Source organism: Sinohyriopsis cumingii, unplaced genomic scaffold (genome assembly GCF_028554795.1).
Source record: "Sinohyriopsis cumingii isolate HCF-2022 unplaced genomic scaffold, ASM2855479v2 utg002023l, whole genome shotgun sequence".
Classification (NCBI taxonomy): domain Eukaryota; kingdom Metazoa; phylum Mollusca; class Bivalvia; order Unionida; family Unionidae; genus Sinohyriopsis; species Sinohyriopsis cumingii.
In genome coordinates, this window is record NW_028316109.1 from 196,380 (window position 1) to 221,652 (window position 25,273).

The following is a 25,273-nucleotide window of genomic DNA, read 5'->3' on the forward strand; positions in this document are numbered from 1 at the left end:
AGATGACCTTAGCATCAAATATTCTAATCCATTTACTCTTTGTAAAATAATTACATATCAAAGCCAGTGCAAATAAATATAACCTTGATAATTAGTACTGAATCTTATACAAAGCATACAGTTGACATTTGTCAATAATATTAATGAAAATTTAGTCATTGAATCAAAGTACACCCGATGAATCAATCTAAATAAAGCATTTTAAATCATTTCTGCAGTATGAAGTTTGTATAATATGTGAAGAGCCATTACTCGCCTGAATACCCAACTTTATGGTAGGATAAGACTAGTATTTTGTGAATAAAATGTAGACATAAAGGTTTTCGATGTCTGAAAATTTGCAATTACATAACATTTCTGCCAGTAGACATTTGCAATTTCGTGATGCTGCTCAATGTTTCGATTATTCTTGTTGGTAAATAAGCATTCTAGTTCCGTGTAAAATATTCTATAATTTTCCAATCAATCAAGAATAAATATTTTTTATTATTTCATGATTTATCATCATAGCTATGACACAATTTTTTAAAAATGGAATGTTCGAGTGAGTTTCATTGCAAAGGAAGGATTTTCGACCTAAACCTTTATGGAACCTATTATATAGCATATTACTTGCGCAACCTGAAATTCAGTTAATTTTGCATCATACGGTCAAAACTAAATGTAAAATAGCGTTTGCTCTATCTGAAATTCGGTCACTGTTATTTTAGAATTGTATGGATTTACAGTTATTTCTTAGCCCCTTGCAACCTCTATCAGTCATACCAATATCATTAATACAAGTAATAGTAATGTAATTGTTTGATATGATGTTCTCATATTTTAACTCATAAAACCCTCCCAGACATAAAACAAGAACAAAAATTTAGTTCCAGGGTTAAGTTTAATTATTATTTCTTGAAAATTAGACTCTAAAACAAGCACATTTTAAACATAATTTACTTGAACAAGTCCTATCCTACTTCTGGAGATACAAATCTAGTCAACAACAACAGCAGGCAGAATATAATGGCTCGTCATTCTTTATATATATATCTTGAATCTGTATATTTAAATGGTACCGAGAAACAAATACGACTAGGTTCGTAAGTTCGTTCATGTACATTATTCCCTCAGGATATGTGCACCGCAATGGCCATCTATGCAAGTTATTAGACATCAGTGCGCACAAAATGTTGCGAGAGAAGCCATTTAGACACGATGTTTCAAATTGTAAAAGGGGAAAAATATTTGTCACGATTATGGATACATACACATCACACTGCAACAATCAATTATCTCCCAATCCACATCCACGCTTTCTAATTGATAATACTGCTGCTACAATATTGCAAACAAGAATGAAACATTGCAATACAATTGAAATTATCAAAATGCCTGATATTTCTCATCGTTCGGTCAAGTGTGCTATGTATCTGTCTATGTTTATATAGACATATTTATATATATACTTTCAGAACAATTTAATTCTTTGGACTTTCACGTTTTGACAAATATAGTCAAACCACTCAAAGTAGTTGGTTGTTTGACTGTACGAAAGTCAAACTATAATTTCAATTAAATGATTGTTACCCCCCCCCCCAACACCCCGTATGTTACTTATTTTAAATATTACGCTTGAATTAAATTAGATAATTGAATAAAATTAAGTCTCAGTTTATTCCCACTTATCTAATAGCTCAAGCCTAGAGACAAATTTATATATACATGCATAAGAAGGGGAAATCGTTGTAATATCGATCTCACTGCCTGCCGCTCCATTTATCTCTCGCTAACTCTATTCTGTCTAAATTGTATGTACATTTTCAAACAACAGATTATGTTTCTTGTTTGTTGGTACCATATAATATTCCGCTTAAGGTAAGAAGAGCAAATAGCGCTCTAGAAACAAATAACGTCATACATTTTGAACATATTTTTAGTGATTGAACGGACAAAATGAGTGACTGAATTACAAAATATAGAACACTCTTAGCTACGTTTGGCTTAATGGCAATTCACTTGCAAGAGACAAAATTCAGGGAGTGTAGGGGAAAAATGATTAAGGCATTCTTGAAATCCAATGTAAAAATTACTCACTGGAGCAATAAACGCAGATTACAATGGCAGTCTTCTAGTATGATGGCATTTAGCACAGGTTTATCTAAACGAATACAGTTTAGTGACCTTAGATGTGGACGGAAACTGGATACCCTCACGCACATGAATCATTCTGTATCAGTCATTTTACCAACTTGTGATGCATTGCAATTGGATGCACTAGGGTCCGTTCAGGGATAAATTTAGGATAGGTTACAACTAAGATATATAAAAGAAACAAACTAAAAATCATCGTAAACATTTCATATGTCCATTATAAACACATAGCCATTCACTAGCAATGTCATTCATACACATTGGAGCAATTATTGATGAAGATTGAATAACGTCACATACGTCACAGATAGCTACAATTGATGCCCATTAAGATGCACTCCAACACAAGGTTTAGAGACGATAAGCTTACAGAATGAAATAAATATGGTAAAATGAAAGTATATTGGTTTCAATGTTGGCGAATTCAAGTTGGTATAAGTTGGTATGAAATGTGATGTATGGGAGTAACTGATTTAGATATGCAGGCAGAGGCATTAAGATATAACTAACAACGAGTTATAGGTGGTAATGCCCATTTAGCTTTAAAAGTGTAAACCAATATTACAATGACTTAGAATAAATCTTCCTTATTCCATGGCAAGTGCATAACAATAGACGATACTCGACGGAAATAAAATAGTGGGTTTTTCATCGTTCCTGTGTATGTCGTTATTGGCAATAATCTCGATGAGGATTTGACTTGGAGAAAATCTGACCGATTAACAACAAGCATTTGTCATTATCTAGCAAATAGCTGCATCTGCAAGCTGACGTTTTACATGGGAATCTTCTCATCTCATCATATACGTTACAACTGAAAATGATTATCTCATATCTGAGCGTTAAACAACATGGACTTGTCGTTGTATGCCAAAAAGATTAATTTTAAAGTGGTGTCTTCTCATCACATCGTATATGCTACATATCAAAATGATTTTTCTCCTTTTTATCATCAAATTTTAAATCATATCATTGAAATCAAATATCACTTAGTTCTATCGTAATTTTCTTACTATCACAAAACAGGAAAAATACTTATTCATAAATAATTGTCAAAGGTGTTACAAACATAAAGTGTGTTCCTATTATCTAGGTGATTTTGTTGATATGTTGTATTTTTAACTCAAAATGTATTATTCTTTTTTTCTCTTGTTCTTCTTGTTCTTGTTCTTCTTCCTAATAGTAATACTAATAGTAATAATACTAATAATAATGATAATAATTATAACCATAGCATTATAATAGTTATAATAACAGTATTGATATTAATAATATTAATGATAACAATGCTAGTATAATATTAATAATAAAGAGAGTGACATACAACACTACAAATATGATGTCGACAGGTAAGTAAAAGAGGTGAATGCTTGATAATGCTAATCGGAATTAATATTTAAAGCTAATATTGCTATCATACCGGGTAGATAATATTTAAGTAAAAATGTATAATAATTGGCATCATGTCTTGAGGGGGGACACTTCAATGATCAACTCATTTATTAATCGGGGGTAATGTTCTTGATGTTTAGAACGATGTTTAGATGGTTTTCTAATTTTGTTAGACATTTCATATTGTTTCTCTAAGATGGGTTCGCTACAGAAGACAGTATCCATTCTAGAGCCTGCGCAGTTATTTGAGCGCATGATCTTGCAGTGCCTTATCTGCATAATAATCCGGAACGTGTGCTATATAGTAGGTTATGTGCAGATTTTCAAACTCTACTTATTTTCCTTTTTTGGAAAAATCTTTGACATTTGTAATGAAGAAAACTTTGCCTGTTTGACATCTTAAATTTACAAATGTTCTATTAATTTATTCTATCGTCGTGAGGCTAACCTTCCTTCCAGGTGAAAGAGACAAACTTGCTAAAAACTGATTCCTTAAAATCAAGGTTGATAAAGTCCCTGATGTTTCTGTCGGGAAGTATAAAGTAAATTGCACAGTTGAAACACAACACCCGAACTAATTTAAACATATGCTTAATTGAACGTTAGCATACCAGTATAAGCTATGCATTAAATACTTGTTCCTAAAATAGTACACGCTCTTCATACCTAATTGCTTTATCGGCTACAACCTCCATGAATAAATATATTTTGAATATGTTGGTGGCATATGGGTGAAACGTATTACATAGTTGGTATATATTGATTATCGTAGGGCACTCTCGTGTGAACTGTATTAAATGTGTAAACTGTGTGTATGAAATAGTGTTATTTTATGTTCTAGATCTACGTGTCCAGTTAACGGAAGCTAATTGTATGTGCATATGGAGCTATTATAAAATAAATCCGTTTGCCTTTTCCGAGAGATGACATTTTATTCCTGAAAAATCGGAACGTAAATAAAGTTCCCTTTCCACGTGACATATTTGATCACACAGTTAATAGTGATAGACCATCTGTAAGTGAATTCTTCCAGCTAGACATAATTAATCTTTATCGAAATTTCTCCAATCAGTATGTATATTTGCTCTTCTTTGTAGCATTCAGATAAGTACACTTTGAATTATGCTAGTATTAAGTATAAGAAAATTCGCCATCCACATTGTTCTCAGTAGCTCTTGGGCACCCTGCTGATACAATTATTATATATAAACGAAGCAGCAGGGAAGTTTAACAGACCTTTGTGTTTCGCCAAAATAAACCTTCCTACGAGAACTTTCTCCGTAGAAGCCTCAGAATTCAAAAATAAAGCCTTCTACGAGAGCTAATTTTCATGCATTTCAGACCAAGTGCATCGGTTGGTCGCGCCGGTGTGTTAGTAAATATAGCGTTCGAGACAGGAAAAATAAAATTTAGGGAATAATTTTTTGTTTTTTGTTGTCATTAGGGGCTGCTTTTTCATGAATAAATTTGATCGAGACCAATTCGATACCGACTTCGTGGATCGTGAAGATTTATCGTAATAAAACCATGCGGCGTTGCCTGAGCGCGGCTGAACAAATTTTTAAACTTATTTATATCCATGTCGCCGTTACACCAGGTTTGATGGATATTTCTCAGCGTGTGCGTGTCTACACCATTGAACACAGATAAAATATTGCAATTGTCCCTAATCACCTTTGGAATCTGCGTATATCTCTGTGTTACGTAAATAACATCGGTGTTTTTGTGTCTGCCACGCGAGAATATCCTAGCCGGGTTGGTCTGCTTGTCCAGCATAACGACATCGAAAACAACAAGATTATTAACATCGCCGTCCAAATTCTCCACAGATGGAGCTTCATTGATATCCGTGATGAATTCGATTGTGCCTTCGTCGGTATTGTCGCTAAATTCCCTTAACACTTGATAACATCATTGATCGTCAACGGATGGTGCAACCAAGTACAATTTGTCCCATTTTAGCCATCGCATGACCAAATTTAGTAACAATTGTGTCTTACCAGATCCAGATGGACCGATGATTATCATTCTAATCGAATTCGGTAATGCCGCATGATGTTTCACCTGCTCGCGTCGTTTCGTGGCTGAAAAATCAATTACATTCATGTTACTAGAATACATGGATCTATATTGTGTTAAGTGCCGCACGCACACAGCTACGATAAATCCAACCGAAATCGTTACACGAAATAACAGAAATGCGATCTCAGGGGAATGCGAAGTTTGTAAGACGCGCAAGTTCAGATTTGTAAAAAAAAACTAGAACAGGAGGAGACATTGCCGCCTCCTTGTCAAATCTACCCGGAACTCCCTGGGCGAAATATCCCGGAGAGAAGCATCTACCAGGGTACAATTATTGTGGACCCGGAACGAGGCTCGATATCAGACTCGACGATAATAACCAACCAAAACAAGGTGAAGATCCGGTAAACGCCATCGACAACGCACTAGACGCAATTCCTGACAAAACTTTCAAAGAGAAATTGGCATCCTGGTTGATAAAAGGCGCAATGAAAAGTAAATTAGTATTCGGTGCTGGTAAATAATATGGAGCAAATATATTATTCTCCGCGAGGATTCTGGCGAGGAAAATCAGCAATCTCCAAACTCGCTAAAGCCGCTAAAGTAAAACAATCTGTCGCTGAATCGTGGCTATCGAATCAGGCAATCTGGCAATATATATCTTCCTCCGCCTAAAAAAATACCATACGCGAGTTTCACTGTCAGTGTCCCTAATGAGGTTCATCAAGCGGATCTTATGTTTCTTCCTCATGATACCGTTGACGGCGTCACGTACAAATATGTCCTGACAGTCGTTGATATCGCTAGCAGGTATAAAGAAGCCGAGCCATTATCGAATAAAACAGCAACGGAAATCGCTAAGGCGTTTAACGAAATTTATTCCCGATCCCCGTTGACATGGCCAAATCTTCTCCAGGTTGATCCGGGTCGAGAATTTCTTGGTGCGGTTACTTCATTGATGAAAAAGAATAATGTTAAAATCCGTCGCGGTATTGTAGGTGTTCATCACAATCAAGCTATCGTCGAAAGATTCAACAAAACGCTCGCAGAACGATTATTCGGATACCAATACACGCGTGAATTTATTCAGGATAATCGATCTCACGATTGGGTATCAAGATTGCCTCATGTAATCAACGCGCTGAATAATGAGACGACTCGAACGATAGCAATGAAACCCGCAATTGCAATTACAAAATAAAATATACCTCTGAAGCGAGATTCCACAATTCAGCCTGTACTAGGTAGTGTCACAGTCAGGTATTTGTATAAAGAAGGCGAGGCTGAAGGAGGCAGAAAAAGAGCAATCGACCCAACCTGGAGCGTTACAACTCACAAAATATCCGCTGTAACAAGATCGTCAGGAAGACCAGCGATTTATATCCTAGATTCGTTAGCGCCTCAACGCGGATTTACCAAAGAAGAATTACAAATAGTACCAGAAGATACTCAAATACCACCAGCGTCACTTATGTAGTTTACTCGAATTCGTCCTAGCTGAGATAATTTTCTTACTCTCGATACGGCTAAATATACCAAATTTGACCAAGATATTCTATCATCGACGATCCAAACTTGACCATCTACGGTTAATCCTTGTGACGAGTGTATCGTTGTTGCGTAGCCTAATTTCCACGGTGATTTTTCTGCATTTATCGCGTCATTAACAAGATTAATATCAACAAAGATAATATCATTCAAGACCAAAATCTTTTCCTTTCCGCATGGCAAAATAATATTAATATTTTGTCGCCTGGTATTAGCGGGCCTGTAGCATAACGGTACCTGCAGCATTGGAAATTTCTCGCAATGCAGCTTGAATAACATTTCCTGAATAATATCACTAATAATTTTCCTACTAGCGACGATCAAATGATCGGGACGCCACAAATTTAGAAATACGTTCATCGGAGTCTCGTCGATTATTTTTCTCATGACGTCACACTGAATCTTATTCGGTTGTAATCGAATCAATTTCTTGAATTCGGTCAGTAAAATATCCGTCGATCTATAATCAGCGTCGATTTCCTCATAATAGTCAACGAAGTTTCTGAGCCATTCGTGAGGCGATTCACCATCGATAGGATCAGGTTGGCCATGATCACCGCACATTATCACAGCGGTATTTTTCCCTTCCAACCAAGTCAATATCGATTTTAGTATATCTAAATTCACCGTGCAAATCTCATCAAATATTATGATCTTGTTGATATATTTGTTTCCCATACGAGCCGAATCCCATGATCCACCGCTGTATTTGAAATAACTGTGATACGTGCAAGAACCAACGCCACGTTGTTTTATTTCTCGCGCTAATCTGTGAGTCGGAGTCAACACAATCATGTCAGAATTTGCAAATAAGTTTATTGCTCGCGTTGTTTTACCGCTACCACCAGGCCCATTTAGGTAAACGAATTTGCTGCGTGAAATTGGGTCAAATGCAGATGCGGCTTTGGAAAAATCTCCAAATTTATCTCGATGAAATTCATCGCAATCTTCGACATCGGCGTCTTCACAATAATCTAAAATATCTTCGTTTTTTATCCTCTAAGTTCCCCAGGAGCTACCATCGGTGATTAAATTTTCCAGCCTACATTGGTATTTTTTATCGATATAGAACGAATCCGTCGCGACTCTTACCGCGATATCAGAAAATTTGTTTATCATCGACAGCAAATTTATACTAACATAGGCAAGCATCGACGACCGCAAATGCGTATATTGCGCTGATTCTCCGTCAAGGTAGCTAATCACGGTACCTAATTTTGCTCCATCGATGATAATATTCTCTCTGTTGCAAAATATTCCTCGTGATACCGTATCGACGATTATAAAATCCATCTCGGCGTCGTTGATAAATAATCTAGCGTGTCGATGTTTATGATCAACAGATCCACCTTGAGTAAATTTACCAATTATTTTTCTTCCTATATCTTTCGCGTTGTCACAGTCCGTCGGCAACCACACATCGGTCTGTTTTCTGTAGGATATGATCGCCTCGCTCACTGTCAACGACACTAACATCGATGAATCTAGCATATATCTTAACAACACCATAGGAACCCAACGGCGCTGAGATAAATGCCTTCCGAACCAAATATAGCAAATTTTATGTAAATTTTCAGCAAACTCGAATGACGTTACACAAGCGAATCCGGTCATGACAAAATCAGGCAACGGTCCGTTAATCGCTACTCTTGTCATCTCGCTGGTAGGATGGCCGAATTTAGCAAAATAATCTGCACAATCGCCGTATCCAAGGAAACTTCCAGGATAACACGCGCTCATGTCAACAGAGATCATATCTTCGAAATCGTACCTGGTATTCCACAATCCGCCATGGCCGTATTCGATACAACTAAGTTGAACATCAGCGAGAAATTCGTTCCTCGTAGGCTTCCACGAGTTTTTCTCTCTGGCGGCGTGAGCGGCCACAGACGGAACTGTAATATTTTACCGCAAGTTTTCTCATCGACTCGTGTAATATCTCATCCCGGTAAATATCACCGCATGGCAAAATAAACTGATCGTATCTTTCTTCGCTCGAAAACAACCATATCGATATTGGATCAGATGCGCTTAATTTTTTGATAAATCTGAACATGGCATCGGAATTATTATTCTCCGCAGAAAATTCCGTAGAATTTTCCGTGGGATAAAATTTGACAATACGATCCCGCGTAAATATCATTACCGATTGCGACCACGCGTGGGAATTGTGATCGACAATCTCGATTGGCGCTCCTCGGGATTTATACGGTGACGAGTATAATATTTCTCCCGATAACGTTTTCACCGTGATTGGAAATTTAAGTTTTTTTACTCAACGCAGCTACATCGTCCACAGATGCGCCATCAGTGACAGTCTTCGCCCACGCATTAATTTTATCCAACCTCAATTGTGTTAAACCAGATCCACGTCGAGCGTTTTTCATGTGCTCGATAACACGCTCGGCCACGCAGTTTATCATCGGTGATTCTTTCATCGCAGGTAGATTTTTCACATCCGGATTATTATTTAGCCGATAAATTCCATAAACAACTGCACTAGATGGATATGCCCTAGCGTAATAAGGGCCATCGATTCCAAGTAACAATCCGGGCTTAGAATTCTTATCGAGAATAACATTTTTCTTACCGCCACGCACTGGATCTCGTTTATCGCGAATAATCCAAGTATCGTCGGGCATTTGTGCGATAAATTTTATTCCAAAGATAAATCGCTCTTCTTTATGCTCGGTTTTTATATGTTCGATTATTTTCTTGGCTGGTTCCAAATTCATCGTAGCATCAACAGAGTTCGTTTTCCAAGTCGACCAAGTGTGAACAGCTCCATCATCGAAGAACTCTTTCTTCGCTCGGTCAACTTCAGGTATAATATATTCTGCCTCATCAAGATCAAATGCATCCATTGATTATATTTTAGACATATGTTTAAATTATAATGCATTGCAAGTGGATATTAATCGGCTCAACAAAATTCTGTGACAAATCCTGCAGAGGCGATTATTGTGGCGCTCATATACATGCGATTCGGCGTGGCAGTAAAGGACCACAGCGATGTTTAGTTTGTCAAGTTGGCACGCGAGGAAAAACTCGGTTGTGTTTGGCCTGCGGAGGAAAGAATTATCCGGAATTGCGGCGATATTATGAAAAAAGATCCTCGTCGGTGATAACATGTGAAGAAGATTATATTAATCGATTCAAGGCAAATAACGATTTAGACATATAATTATTATATAATGAACTTGAAATCAGCTATTCCTGAATCAACAATGACATGCGAGTTCAAATCTCATCCAACGATCATGGGATATGAATCGTCGTCCGATGGTATCGTTAGAAATATTAGAACAAAGAATCGGGTCGGTAAGGTTTGTAATTCAGGTTATCTTGTTTTTACCATCAACAAAAACAAAAAACGAAGATGCGCAAGTTATTTTTGTCATAAGTTTGTATTCGAATGTTTCAACGGACCAATAAAAGTCGCTCTTGTTATCGACCACATCGACGGAGATAAACTTAACAACAAACTGTCAAATCTTCGGGTGGTAACTCCGAGTGAAAATTCCAAATTTGGTAATGCCGGTGGCGTACGGCGACCAGCTAAGGCAGTTAAATCAGTAAATCGAGAAACAAGCGAGGAAATTGTATTCACGTCGATGAGTGCCGCTGCAAGATACGTTGGTATTAATCCAGCATCGGTGCAACGTGTGACAGAAAAAATAATCAACGCGACGTTTTCCTACAAATTCGGCGAATGGTTCGAATTTTATTATATTCCAATAATATCCGATTCGGAAAGTGAAATCGAAGATTTTTGAAATTGAAGATTACAAATATAATATAAATGAACGAGGAGAATATAAATAACATCATCGAAGCCATCGAGGATCTGAAAAAAAACATAAATTTATCCTCAGATTTGGACGCAGGTAAAATCCGGTCCGAATTTGAGACGATCGTCCAAGGGAAACTCGAATATAGGTACACGCTACCATCCGAATATAAGTTTATAAAGAAAATCCAGATTGCCATGTACCAATCGCTTGCGTCTGTCAGCGATGATCAAATCGAGGATTTTGTTAAATTATCGACGCTGGTAGAATAAGTTAGGTCGAGTTTGTCTGACGAATATGAGTCAAGAAAAATTACCAGCTCGCGCGTCAGGCAGCTAAAAAAGCTGGTCGATGAAAGTAAAATTAGCGTCAAAGATTCTTAAGATTCTTAAAAATCTTTGATTTTCATTCTTGCCACAAAAAAAAAAACAAAATTTCAAGAATCTTAAGAATCTTGGATTCTAATTCTAATTTTTATTATTTTTTTTTAATTCATTTTACTGAAATTGTACAATTTTCTTGTTTCTGACTACCATTTACCCCAGCAGATTTACTAAATTATATAAATTGCACAATTTGACGGGTATTTACCCCAGCAGATTCACGAAATTATATAAATTACTCGATTTGACGGGTATTTACCCCATCAAAAACATAAAATTACACAAATTTCTTAATTTCAAGAATCTCCGATTCTAATATTTATTAATTTTTTTTATTATTTACCGAAATAATTTATTTATTGAAATTGTGCAATTTTCTTAATTTTGACGGGTATTTACCCCATCAAAAACATAAAATTATATAAATTACTCAATTTGACGGGTATTTACCCCAACAGATTTAGGAAATTATATAAATTACTCAATTTTGACGGGTATTTACCCCATCAAAATTGAGTAATTTACTAATTTTGAAAAATTTCCTGGTTTTTGGTTATTTTTCTCTGGCGGAAAGATTACGATCTCACCAGCAAGTTGATACTCAGTGTTTCCCCGCGTATATCAAGCAAATTTCCGTTTTGATCCGTCAGTTTGAAATTTATCTTCGACAATAATCGATTGTGACATCGCAGATAAAACGGATTTATTGGCTCTTTTATTATCAAAAAACCCGGAGATGCGCTAGGTGAAAACGAATATAAGATAAATCCCTGCTGTACCTGCTCTGACACAGACGAATCCACGTTATAGCTACCTTCGACGACATCCGCGTGAAGATAAATCGCGATAACTTCGGTTATGTTAACGATACCTGGCGAGATATGCCGCCCTTGCCCGGCAGGATCATTATTATGTTTGAGAATCGATTCTGATTGTATTTTTTTAGTCCACGCGGCATGTAATTTCGGAAATAAATCATCGATGGTATCAACGACGGATTTTCTCATTTTATCAACATCGTAATCGGGAAATTTGAAATTTGGTAGCGTTTCCTCGGTTAATCCAGATACTCTCATGAATTTTTGTTTTTCTCCTGAATTTCTGATCAACTCGAATTTGCTAATAGGAAGAACATAATCGGCAATTGATATATCATCAATTATCGCCCGAATGAACTTGTTGTGATAATATTCAACATCATTCGCGAGTTGATTTAAAATCTTCACGCGTTCGATAATTTCGCTACATGAACCTGATTTATTTAAGATGCATTCATGAAAGGATTCCCGCAATAAATTTAAATGTAATTTATGTTCTTGAATAAATTCGTCAAGGGTTCTTCTTATCAAGATGCCGTCTACGGGGGTTATTATCCTGTTAATGTTGGTAGCGTCGAAGATTTTCACACCGGGGGGAATTTTAGGAAGAGGCAACCACGAGAGAATTCTTTCGTCCCTAAAAGTAAAAGCGAACATTACCAGGTTAAATTTGTGGTTGTTCATGAGATTAATGGCGCTGTGGATTATAGGTTTATGTCTGATATCTCCGTACCATCCTTCGCCGGTGGTAAAATCTGATTTTTTTGGCTCCGGTAGTTCTGGAGGAGCTTTTTCGTGCCAACCTGGAATAATAAAATCAGATTTTTCTGGTTTTGCCAGAGGTGCGATTTCGGGCCAATCTAGAACTGTCCTAATCGATGATTGGTAAATATCGACGATATATGGCGATTTTACCTCGATTATCGATGACAGCGTTGGTTCGTGTGCTAATATTTTTATTCCTGGATTAGCATCGCCGGTTATATTTGATATCCTACTGGTAAGTTCCTTGTCGATTTGCTCAATTTCGTAACTGCCTGTTGGTATGCCAACGACGATCCAATCGGGAGTTCCATCGGGGCGGTTTTTATTGGCAAAAACAAGCGAATTATTCGATGATAATCTACCAAATGATTTCGATCTAACATTGGGCCAGCTATTATAGACGCGTAATTGTGACAGCGCAATTTCCTTGACGCTAATTGGTATTGGAAAATCGATACTAAATTCTGGCCTGGTTGAGCTTGCCGATATCAGCGTTGTTATCGGTGGTGTCGTGTTTGTCACGATTTGAGTTAGTTCCGATATTATTGATATTCATTTGTTCAATCTCAGAATAGATATTTACCATCACGGAAAATTCGAGATCGGATATAACGCCGTCGTTGAGACTCTCAGAAAGCAGCGATGATAATTTCGAATACGCCTCGTTGACCTGGGATAGTTTACTTGTGTATAGGAACAATTTTTCATTTGTGCATGAAGATATTTTTTTTGCGATAATATTGAGAACACCGGCGATTGTCGTTGTCGATGAGATTATTATCGTTGCTACGATCGGCGCGATTGTTGTTACCGCGGATAAGATTATACCTGCGCCGGCGATAATTGCGCTTACCGCGTACACAGCAACATCGATGGCAATTAATCTGCGTTGATACTTTTTTATTTTTGTTTGATATTCGTCGAGAAGTTTTTTTAGCGAATCCTGCCATGACCGCGCCTGATTGTATCGGTAGTCCGATGCAGTCATTTTATTAGTTAGGTTATCTAACCAATTGCGTGTATTCCGGATAAATATTCGAAAATTACTTGACAACTGGCCATCATCATGGTTCTAATTAGTGGTTCTAGCCTAAAAGTTTTTGTTGTATCTTTAAATATAGTCATAACAAAAAACCCAGGATAATATTCACGAAAATCAGAAATTTCGTCCATTATTACATTGAATTTTGCCATCAAGGTGATAATATATACTCGATATACGCCAGTAATTGGCGAAGTAAAGCTAAATGTGTTATTCTCAGGTGTCCACTCAACATCTTGTATTTTTACCACAAATGGTACATGGCAGGGAAGATTTTCTGTTTCTACTTCCGCTGGTATCGAAATACGCGCTAATATTCCAAGATTCATTGACGATATTTTTGTGTTAATATCGCTATTTTTTGTAGTTGCGTCAAGAAGTTTCGTGTTAAAATCTCGAATTTCTCCGTCGTACACCGATGTATCGACTTTTTGAAGCGCCAATCCATGCACTATGTTAAGATCCCTGTCAATGTTGTCAATATTCTCGTTGATTCTTTTTATTTCCTTGTTGATATCGTCGTGCGATGCTTGATCGCTTTTCTGACTCATTACAGTATTTATTTTGGTAATATCGGCGAGAATTTTAGTAATATCCTCGTTGATTTTTTTCGTTTTCTCGCTGATATCATCGTGCGATGTTTTATCGCTTTTCTGACTTATTACATTATTTATTTTGGTAATATCGTCGAGAATTTTAGTAATATCCTCGTTGATTTTTCTTACTCTCTCGATAAGATCATCGTGCGATGTTTGATCGGTTTTTTTCTTTGCAAGCTCGTCTGCGGCGGTGGAGATATTATCGACGGATGTTTTTATATCCTCGTTAATTTTTTTACTAAGTTTACCTAAGGTATCGTCGAGTTTTTTAAGATCTCTATTTAGCCCGTTTAATCTTTTTGTCAATCTTTCTTGAAGATCATCGTGTAATGCTTTATCAGCCTTCAGAAGCAACGTTGCTGATAGCTCGTTGTCTTTTTTTTCCACATCAGCGATATTGGCCTTCAGTGGCAACTTCGCTATAATATCGGCGATATCAGGGATGGATTTTGATACCGACTCTGATAAGCGAGTAAATTGATTAATGCGATCGTTATATTCGTCTCGCTTGATTATATCAGTTATTTTGACGTTGCTTGTTTGTAATCTTCCTTCGCGGCTCTGAAAAACAGCAACTTCGCCAGGATCTACTTCTGACAGCGACAAAAGATTATTAATATCATCCCTTGTGGCGAATTTTGATAGATCGACGTCAGTCACTTCTGCTTCCTTCTTCCTGTAGATAAATCTACCGTAAATATCAGCCATGATATTTATCTACGGCGTATTTAAATACGATTCTATGATACGGACCGGATGATTTTGAAATTGCGTCGAGGACGTTAATTGATTCAGGACCGCATATCGGTGGATCCATTAACGTCTACGTCGGAAGTGTCGAGTACCAAATCGGAATATTTAACTTTGACACGTAATCGATAAATTCTTTTGGTGGAGCTAGTCCGTACGAGTCAAAGTAAACAACTTCGCGAGGATTAATCGCGTAGGCGACCCAATGTGTGCCAGGACCGGTATTTGAATCGAGATTTATTATTCCTGTCTCGGTGGGGTTTGGTTTTTCTGGTAGTTGATCTCGCATAAATACGCCTCTGAAAAATATTATTTTTTTATTCTTTGCTTCGTTGAATAAATCTAAATTTGAATAGGCCGTGCTAATCTTAGGCCGGATCCGTATGGGGGGTGTCTTAGATAAAGGCCGCTTCCCTTTTTTTTACCATATCGCCCTCCCATTACTTTGTGTACTACTTTGTCGCCTACAGCTCCGGCCGCACCTAATCCTATCGCTTTTGCAATTGCCGGAAGAGCCCCGGATAATAATCCAGGAATAGCAGCTAGGAAAGGGAAAATTCCGCCCGTTTTGACCATGTCTCTGATGGCACCTATACTAAGATTCACATGAACGCCGGAATTCGCTGATTTGGCTTTGGTGAAACGTTCACGTTGACCCCTAGTTAGCGACAGTTTGTTAGGCCCACCCTGAATTTGATCATTTTTCAGGGTTAATTTCACACCGCATCGCTTTGCTGTTGCTGTTTGGAGTTTTTTCATCTGACCCGGGGTCAGAGTTACGCTGACGTGTTCGTATGGCATATTAATAATCGTTTAATCTAAACTTAGAAAATCTAGGTTTTTGTTACATTTTCTCGACAGGAGCGTCGATGACTCTCATTCTGCCGCTGATGCCTTCCAAGATCATTGTTCTATCACTAAGAATCACCGCAACTGCTTTATATAAAACACCTCCCGTGTTAATTCTGGCTTTGAAATGGATATCGACAACGGATTGTTTTACCAAATCGAGATGCTCCAGGGAAAAGTAATAGATAGGATAAAATTTGTTAAAATCCAGCTGCGATATTTGCAATCCAGTATCGATATTTTGATCGCGACCCATAAAACTTAGCAAGCGATGATACGCGCGGGCCGTAGAATAATTTTCAAAATTAATTGATATTTCCTCCGATGGTTCTTGTTGGCCATTTACTCTTAGAGACACATTTGTTGCGTGGATACTATCAAATATCATGTGGCTGTACATTTGATGATACATTCGCGTGTGCAAAAAAGCGATAAAGATATGCCTAGGTGCAGAGGTACCTTGCTGCGATGCAATACGCCAGGTAAAATCACCATCAATATCGGTATTTGTGGAATCTGTTGTTGTTGTCAGCCATGACATGACAGATTTACCGCCTTGGTTCATAAATGACAATAATTTTTCTTCTTCGATTATTGATGGAGTTATCGCTGGAATCCACAAGGTAAATTGGAGTAATTTTACCTGGCCGCCATTATTCGCGGCATCATTGGCATGTGGCAAATTAGTAGCAGGATCAATAGTACCTTCTCGCCAGATAGCATCATCGCTATTTCCTTTTCTGACAAACGTTACGGTATGTTTCGCTCCGTAGATAATTTTCCTGAAATGCCTGCAAAATCCAAATATATGGGATAACGGAATAGCACAAGAGAATCTTTTGCGACCTGTTATTAGCATAGATTCTCTTGTGGCAAATCCGAGATTATAATCAGGATTAGCATCAATAATCATATCTTCAATGTCAGCAGGAGCAGCGGGATTGGCACGATCAACCGGTCTTCTGACAATAAACGGATTACTATCGGGATGATCAGAATTATCCTTGGCAAACATCATACTAGGGCCAGCTGATCTAGTAAAATCATCCGAGTATCTAGCTAGGCCTATTATCGTCGTTGCTAAGTCAACATCATTAGTAATTGACTCAATCTCTCTTCCGTCGATCATGTAAGTAGCGTTTTTGAGTAATGCCATAATGCCGTTGTTAACAAATCCGACCCTAAAATCTGCTGCATAGGCGGTATTATCCGTTTTAAGAATTTCCCCAACAACTTCGATATATGCCTCAGATGGAAGAAAATATCTTGTTGTATCATGAACTTGAATTTCCAAGCGATTAGATGTGTTTGGTTCAACTGCATCGTATGAGAAATACTGGAAATCACGCACGGATGTGTCTCTACCTACAGGCTCGTCCATGTCGAACACTTCGTTTGACACTTGTGCGAACATTTATTAATAAGAATTTCATCTAAAACCAAGACCGCCGCCCGATATGAAGCTTGTGTTCGCGACTTCCTTTGCTAGATTTGTGTTAGCAACTTCCTGTGCTAGTTCATTTATTTTTTTATTTGCTGCGTCGTTTATAGCTTTACTGACCTAGGGAGGCATTTCGCTGGTGCTAGGTAATTTGACAGGCTGCTTTTTTTGCGCATTAAATTTGATATTTTACCTTTGACAAAATCGAAGCCTTTACTGGCCAAATTACCAATACCAGAAATGACAGTCTCGCCTATCTTTCCTATTGATTTTGACGCGATTTGCTTAGCTGCGGGTCCTATTTTAGGGACTACTCGCGTAACGAGGCTTTTAACGATGTCGCCGAGTCCATTGCCGTGAATATATTTATATACAGGCAATCGAGAGTTAACTATGCGGACCTGTCTAGGTCTGCGTTGATGTTTGTGAACAATCATGTTATTTCAATTATGTTGTTTTAATCGATGAGTTCGTCAACGAGTTCCTTGTAAATGTAGGAATCAATAACACCGCCGCGAAATAATCGCTGACAAATATCTGAGGCCTCGTTGATTATTTCACGAGAATTATTTCCAGCTCGTTTTCCTCCGATTAATATTTCGAGGCGAGATACATCGTTGACAACGCTGTCAGGGCAAACGGTATATCCGCTTCCTGTTTTAGGTTCGTCATCGTCCTCCGGGACATATTCAGGATATTTTTCTATCCGTTCCGTCAATTTTATTTCTTTCATAAATTTTGCATACTCGGAATCTCTGATATTAGCAATTTGTCTTTTTGAAGCCAAATATACCGCAGGAGCCCATTTAAATTTTGTTACTGTTTTTTTAAATTCTGGTTTTAGATAATTTTCCTTTTCATCAAATCCAAATCTAATGATTTTAATTAATTTATCCTTGTCATCGAACATTTTGAGAGCATCATCGGTAAAGTATATCTCCGGTTTGACATCGAGTCCAAATGCAGCTATCTCTGGTTTGGATTTAGTTTCTTCTACTTTTATTTTTGGTATTGCCCCTAATTCCTGAGGTTGTGGCTCCTCCGAGGATTTAGATTTTCCTCTTGCCCGGGGTCTACTCATATTATACAAAAATCTTTTCCGTGAAGATTCCCAAAATCGAATATAAATCGGGTTAGTATTATTTATCCGGGATAAATTAAATTTAGCTCGAAATAGCGTTTTATACCAAAGATCTCGTGATTTAATTTTTTTTAATCCGTTTTTTGTTAAAAAACTCGCCCTACTGTTGAAAGAATCTTCCGCAAACACGCCAAGTTCATCAATGTTATTACCAAAAGTATCAAATTGTTTTATCATCACGGACCAACCACCATCAGTAAATTTTTCTTTTATTACATCTCGAGGTTCTCTTTCCTGACTCTCCTTCTCTTCTTCTTCTTCTTCTTCTTCTTCTTCTATTTGCAGTTGTTCTTGTTGCTCTTGTGCTTGTTTTTGTTCCCTTGCCTGCCGTAATTCTTCTTGAAACTTCTCCCGCCGCGCTTGTGCTCGTGCTCGTTCTTGTGCTTGTTCTTGGCGAATTTGACCAAGCTGATCTGGCACCAATCAAGTGTGTTCCTCAATGTTTTTCATCGTGGGATAAATTCCACTTTTCATGATATCCTTATCTTTTTTCTCACCATATACGACTTGCTCAACTGTTTCGGTAACCGGCCTTAACCATTTCGACGATAAATCGGTAATTTCATAGTGCATATCTTTGTGTGCTCGGACCTTTTTCTTAAATAATTCTTTTGCCGGGATAAGATTCCTTACCGCCGCTAATTGTTCTCGCGCTAATCTGGCAGAATGAGGCTCTCCAACTGTACTAGTTTTCGAACACATATTATTTTCAAGTATATCATTTTAATGTGACGTAAAATTGGCCAAAGCAGCCCCACGTTGCAACAAAAAATATAACACAAAAAATTATTCCCTAAATTTTATTTTTCCTGTCTCGAACGCTATATTTACTAACACACCGGCGCGACCAACCAATGCACTCAGTCTGAAATGCATGAAAATTAGCTCCCGTAGAAGGCTTTATTTTTGAATTCTGAGGCTTCTACGGAGAAAGTTCTCGTAGGAAGCTTTAGTTTGGCGAAACACAAAGGTCTGTTAAACTTCCCTGCTGCTTAAACGAACAAATATCTTGACAGACCATCTACACTTATATTCTTCAATATTCATTTATTTTAATATTGATAAAATTAAGCTTGATATTCAGTTTTTAAATATCAAAAGTGGAAATGAGTTATATTATCGAAGAAATGATGGTATTTGAATATAATGAATGTATACGTATGAAATGTTTATATAATTCTTTGCAATGCATATTTTTTTAAAATAATCTTTGGATGTCCAAACTTCATTTTGCTCCTAGTACTTTTCTAAATCATGTTTCTTAAATATTTTACAGACGTATCAATGAGCTTTATGATTTTAAAATTATATACCAAGAACAATTGGTTGATGGTCAAGAAGTGATATGACCATATGAGTGTCTCATCAGATTAACACTAGAGATCGGATGATATTTTGCTAACTTATGTGCGGAAGTCCAATCCTGCTATATGTTGGAGATTGGTAATTTAAACCAAGCAATACCAATTTAGTGTAATCTGTGACAATGTGGCTTTTATATTCATTATATATTATTGGATGTATTTACATGTTTGGGACATTATATAACGCAGTGAATATTTCATCAAGATAATGCCCATGAGCGGGGTTTCAACTGTTATTGATGTGGTCTTCACACTAACGAGTAGCAAGATCATGTTTTCTATTTCGAATTTGGCAATCAGTTAAATATTTTTTTCTCCTATTATACGATGACAGGAAACTAATATCAGTGATTTTCTAGCTACGATTTGAAGAGGCTATGTCTACAATACAGGTACAATTGTTCCACATATATGAATGCAGTAGGGTGGAAGTTTTCAACTTGAGATGTACAGAAGTGAATACATTTAATGTGAAGTCTACGACCGCATAACGACTGACAGTAAAACTTTTGACAATACAAAGCATAATGGGTGTATCTTCTAGGACCAGTTATAGCAATGGCTGCATCCGGTTTTATGCTGTTTACAAAATTAAATCCTCGTCGGTAGAGTTTAAGCACACTATAACACCATTTTTCAAAAGGGACGAAGTTAAATTTTGTACATAGTTTAAATTGTATTTTCTTATACATATCTATTTCAAGATTTCATTTTGCACTTCTGGAACAATTAATTTTTATGTCGGCATTAAAATGGATGATATCAAGACATTGTACTACCTTGATAACGATAGTGGATTCAACATTTTAATGGATATGACTTTGGCAAAACGTATGTAACAATTATGACTAGAATCGTTTCCTTTTTTCGGGCAGACATAAAGTTGTAAGTCTTGAAATGCTAGTAAATACATATATATTTCACCAGAATTGGACATATTTTGCAATTAATATTTAGAATATTTGCATAAATTTGAGAATTAAGGATTAATGAAAGACACTAGGCAGATAATTTGCTTCAGTAATTTATCATATATTCCAATAATTGATATATCAATTAATATGTTTGTCGGTAATGTTTGCTCTGGAAACAGGAGGTCAGAAGCTTGCTAAAGATGCATACATGCCTTTATTGTCTGACTGAGGGTCCCCGGAATAACTACTTTTCCTCCTTTTCAAGTTCTTGTTTCACATAAGCGTCTGGAGGAGAGAAAAATAAAATTGTTGACATGACTTCAGCACAATATAATATCATCGAAAATACATATGTTAAATATTGTTCACGGATACAGTTATATTGACATCGCGGACATTGTTGTGTTTAATGCCAAAAACAATTTAAAACATACACCTCCTCAATTGTTATATATTAGTTAAGAAAAAGATAACCATGAAACTCTTCAAGTACAGTATACACATATAGTGACATTTCTTCCACCTGACACACTTGAAATTAGAGCCGAGATAAATACAATAATAATGTCAAGAAAAAAGGAGAAAGCAAATCCATTGCCGTTTACGGATATCAGTGTCGAATGATGATTTAAGTCATCTTTTCTCCTCAGGCATTAAAGAGTCAATGTATTCTACAAAGCATTTCAATAACGATTCACAATATGAATTGTTATAGCTGTATTATTATCTAACCTACAACAAAATGGATTGAAAATATAACTACATGCATGTCCAGTAGTTTAGAACCTTAAAACTCTTCTTTACCACGCAAATTAAAATTAGATTGTGAAAACGTTAATCAAACTGAAATTGTTTTGATTCCAAAAGGGTTTTGCTGAGTAACTCGCGTTTGTCGATACCGCTTATACATAATTACCACCTACCCATTTCTCTGCTTTACTGGTATCATTCAGCATATTGACATAATCGTATGTATGTATGTATGTATGTATGTATGTATGTATGCATATATGTCTGTCTGTATGTATTCATGTATCTATGCATGCTTTTCAGCAGACATATAACACCTTCTTGAATGCTGACTGATATTTCGATCTATGTATTGTATCATATTATTGTCATAGTCGTAGAGCATTACTTCTTTTTATTCATAAATGTCAATTAGACATTCAATATCGAGCATTATAGCCTGTGTAATTTCAGCAAGATTGGTATCACTCAAAAATAAACGGAATGTTATATAATATATAAACGTACAGTCTTCGGCAAACTTCTTTGCAGCATCGTTTGCACCGTACGGTTGGTTCTCCTGTAATTTAAAGCAAGATCACAGCTCAATAACAGATAAAGAAATAACACTTAATCTAAAATTAAACTAACAGATATCGCTAAAATAAAAGCAACATCAATACAAATAATTATTATTTCTGCTGAAGTCAAATCTAAACACAAAACAAAACTAATACAAACTTACGATTATCAAATCTCCTATGGCTGTAATTGATGATGTTTATACTTAAAATACAGATGACGATGGTGTGCGTTCTGCTTTGAAGTGTGGAGAAGCAATATAACCATGTCCAAATGTTCAATAATTCTGATATTCTGCATACTTTCATAAGACAAACACAGTACAAAATGATGAAATAATGCGTTCAAGCATAGGTAATCGAGATGATCGAAGACTATAAAAAGAGTATAGGCTCGTAATTACCTCCATCATTTTCTTCATGTGTCGGTCATACTCCTCTATTTTCTCTTTCAGGCGACTTCTGTCGAAATTATGATTGCACAGTACCAATGGCAAGAGGATGACAAAGATGACAATAGAGACGGAAAATATCTGACGTACCATCTACAATCAAAACATTGAGCAAGTCAAATTATGTCAAACATTACTTAGATAATAATGTAAGATAGAACGGGTTAAACAACCGGGACAATGATCATCTTTAATGAGATTCTAATTATTCTCTCATTGATCACACTGCCACATCCCAATTCCCAATACTAATGATGAATTAAAACCTATGATTACATGTTTATTATTGTCTAGACACATAATCGAAGTAGCAGGTATTGATACTATATAGTGGAGGTCTTTTATTGTTGCCCCTGTATACACTGACGATGAAACATAATCAAAATTATATGAATTGCTTGATATTTAGTTATCGATATTATGTCTCAAATCAGACCAAAAACAATCAACAACGCTCACTTTAAAATAAAATCACCTTCATACCAACCCATTTTGCAAATCAGCAATATGGGTTAAAAAGTTTTTTTTTTCTTCGCACTAGACATGTATTTACTGAATTCAATCCACAAATATGATATTATCCATATTATAAGATAATTAGCAAATAGTGCATGAACTGAACATAATAAATGTAATTCTTGAAACTATTTTGGCTAATCTATATTTTGCCGTTTGATGGAGGTTAATAAATGATCGCTGAGCAACTCTGCGAGTTCGTGCTAAATACTGAACATTTTTTGGCACTTCATATCATGTTATTTCCCATTATGGATTATGATTACTTGTGCTTGAAATTACTGACATTTTTAGACTATGAAATAAATTCAAAATTTATAAAACTTACTCTGAACACCATAATAATAATAATAATAATAATAATAATAATAATAATAATAATAATAATAATAATATACAAGGGGCAAGCAATAATGCTAGTGAAGTTTGTTAAAAATGAACAATAGCCAGTTCGGACATAGAAATTTAAATACGTTTGATTTTCTTCTTATTTTTCACGCCGATTGAACATTAAGGATAAAGCGCAATATTAATGTCCCATGTAGGAGCCATATGTAATGAGTATGTCTCGTACAATTTAAATGTCATCACTTTTATGAAAAGGAAATTTGCGCTTAATTCTGCTAATAATTGCATTTTTGCAATACCCTGTCCCAATGTTGGAGCTAGTCTCTTATAAATAAGCCTTGCAGATCATTTGATCTAACCTATTGTATGCATAGGTCACATTACGTACAATTGTATCTTTATCCACGTTGGTCGTCTGAATGAAGAATATAATGCGCATGAAACAAATATGATTCTTATGCGAATACCGAGACGGGTAGGTCTACTTAAACGTTATAATCAGTTGGATATCCACCGCCGCACGCGGTAAAATACTGCCATCAGTCATTAATTGAGTCGGCACATTAACAGTATCGCTTTAACCTGGTCTATATATATTGTATTCACTCAGCACAAACCACCACATGAACCAAGCAAAGACATGACATTTCACTGTAAATATCAACATGAATATGTCGATTGCAAATAACTTTGACTAACAGGAGAGAAACTTCATTTACAAAAAGAAACATAATGATTGTGACAAAATGTGAACATTGCTATCTTAAATCGATTGAGTAAACTGTCGGATTCGAAATGCAAAGTACATTTTTTCTCACCTTATGAACGCGTTCCTTAGCAGTATTGCGGAACAAATACTGTCTTCTAAGCAGCAGATACCTTTGTGTCAATAGTCCCGAAACAGACGTATTATATGGACACTCCACGTCTATGCTGGGCGTGAATATAATCTACCAGCCACTCAAATACGATGAGACGACACCCAGCTGAATAACGATGCAAATGGAAGGCTGAGAATGCGACACCCGGAAAGAATTCAAAATATTACCCACTCCTGTTTAGTTTACCTTTCAATTCGACCATTTCAAGCAGTAAAGCATTACATTGTAGAACTTTTAATATCAGATATGTAACACGTTTCCCATTAACAAGCCCAACTAGACAATTATACTTCTGTGTATTTTGTACATCACATATTTTCATCACAAGATGCATTGTTCATGTTATTTTGCATACCATTTAACCAACATCGATTGATTTCTTTTTGGTCATGTATCTCGTATGTTGTTGAGACAGAAATTGACAAGGGTTCTTGTTGTTTATAACGAGCAACAAACTGTTAACTTTGTTCCAACGAAATACGTAAATTGTCTCCTTCATTCGTTGAAAAATACTTGATGCACGTGTTTCCTCAATCTCTTTTCTTAACATATTTAGGAATACGCAATTATTTACTGAGCATTGGTTTCAAGCCTGAAAAGTCTGAATTATGGACAACGGGGATGTTTGTCGCACAAAAGCAAGTTATGCACTAAGTGTGCGATAGTAAAGTAAAAAGTCCATGTTATAGAGTTAATCACAAGAATTGGAAGACAAATCAACATAATCCAATCGTTCTAAATGTGCATTTAATTTGATCGTCCTGATAATCACTAGTTTCGTTTCAACTTCGACTCGAATTTTTATGATTGA

At 36.4% G+C, this 25,273-nt stretch overlaps 1 long non-coding RNA gene across 1 annotated transcript; it reads right to left on the reverse strand.

Annotated features, from left to right (window-relative positions):
- Positions 1-21,052: 21,052 nt before the first annotated feature.
- LOC149771220 (uncharacterized) lies at positions 21,053-24,558 on the reverse strand. The gene is made up of 4 exons (XR_016418388.1): positions 24,400-24,558; positions 22,670-22,810; positions 22,213-22,264; positions 21,053-21,240 (listed from the first exon to the last, which is right to left on the reverse strand). It is a non-coding gene; the product is annotated as an uncharacterized LOC149771220 (long non-coding RNA).
- Positions 24,559-25,273: the final 715 nt, after the last annotated feature.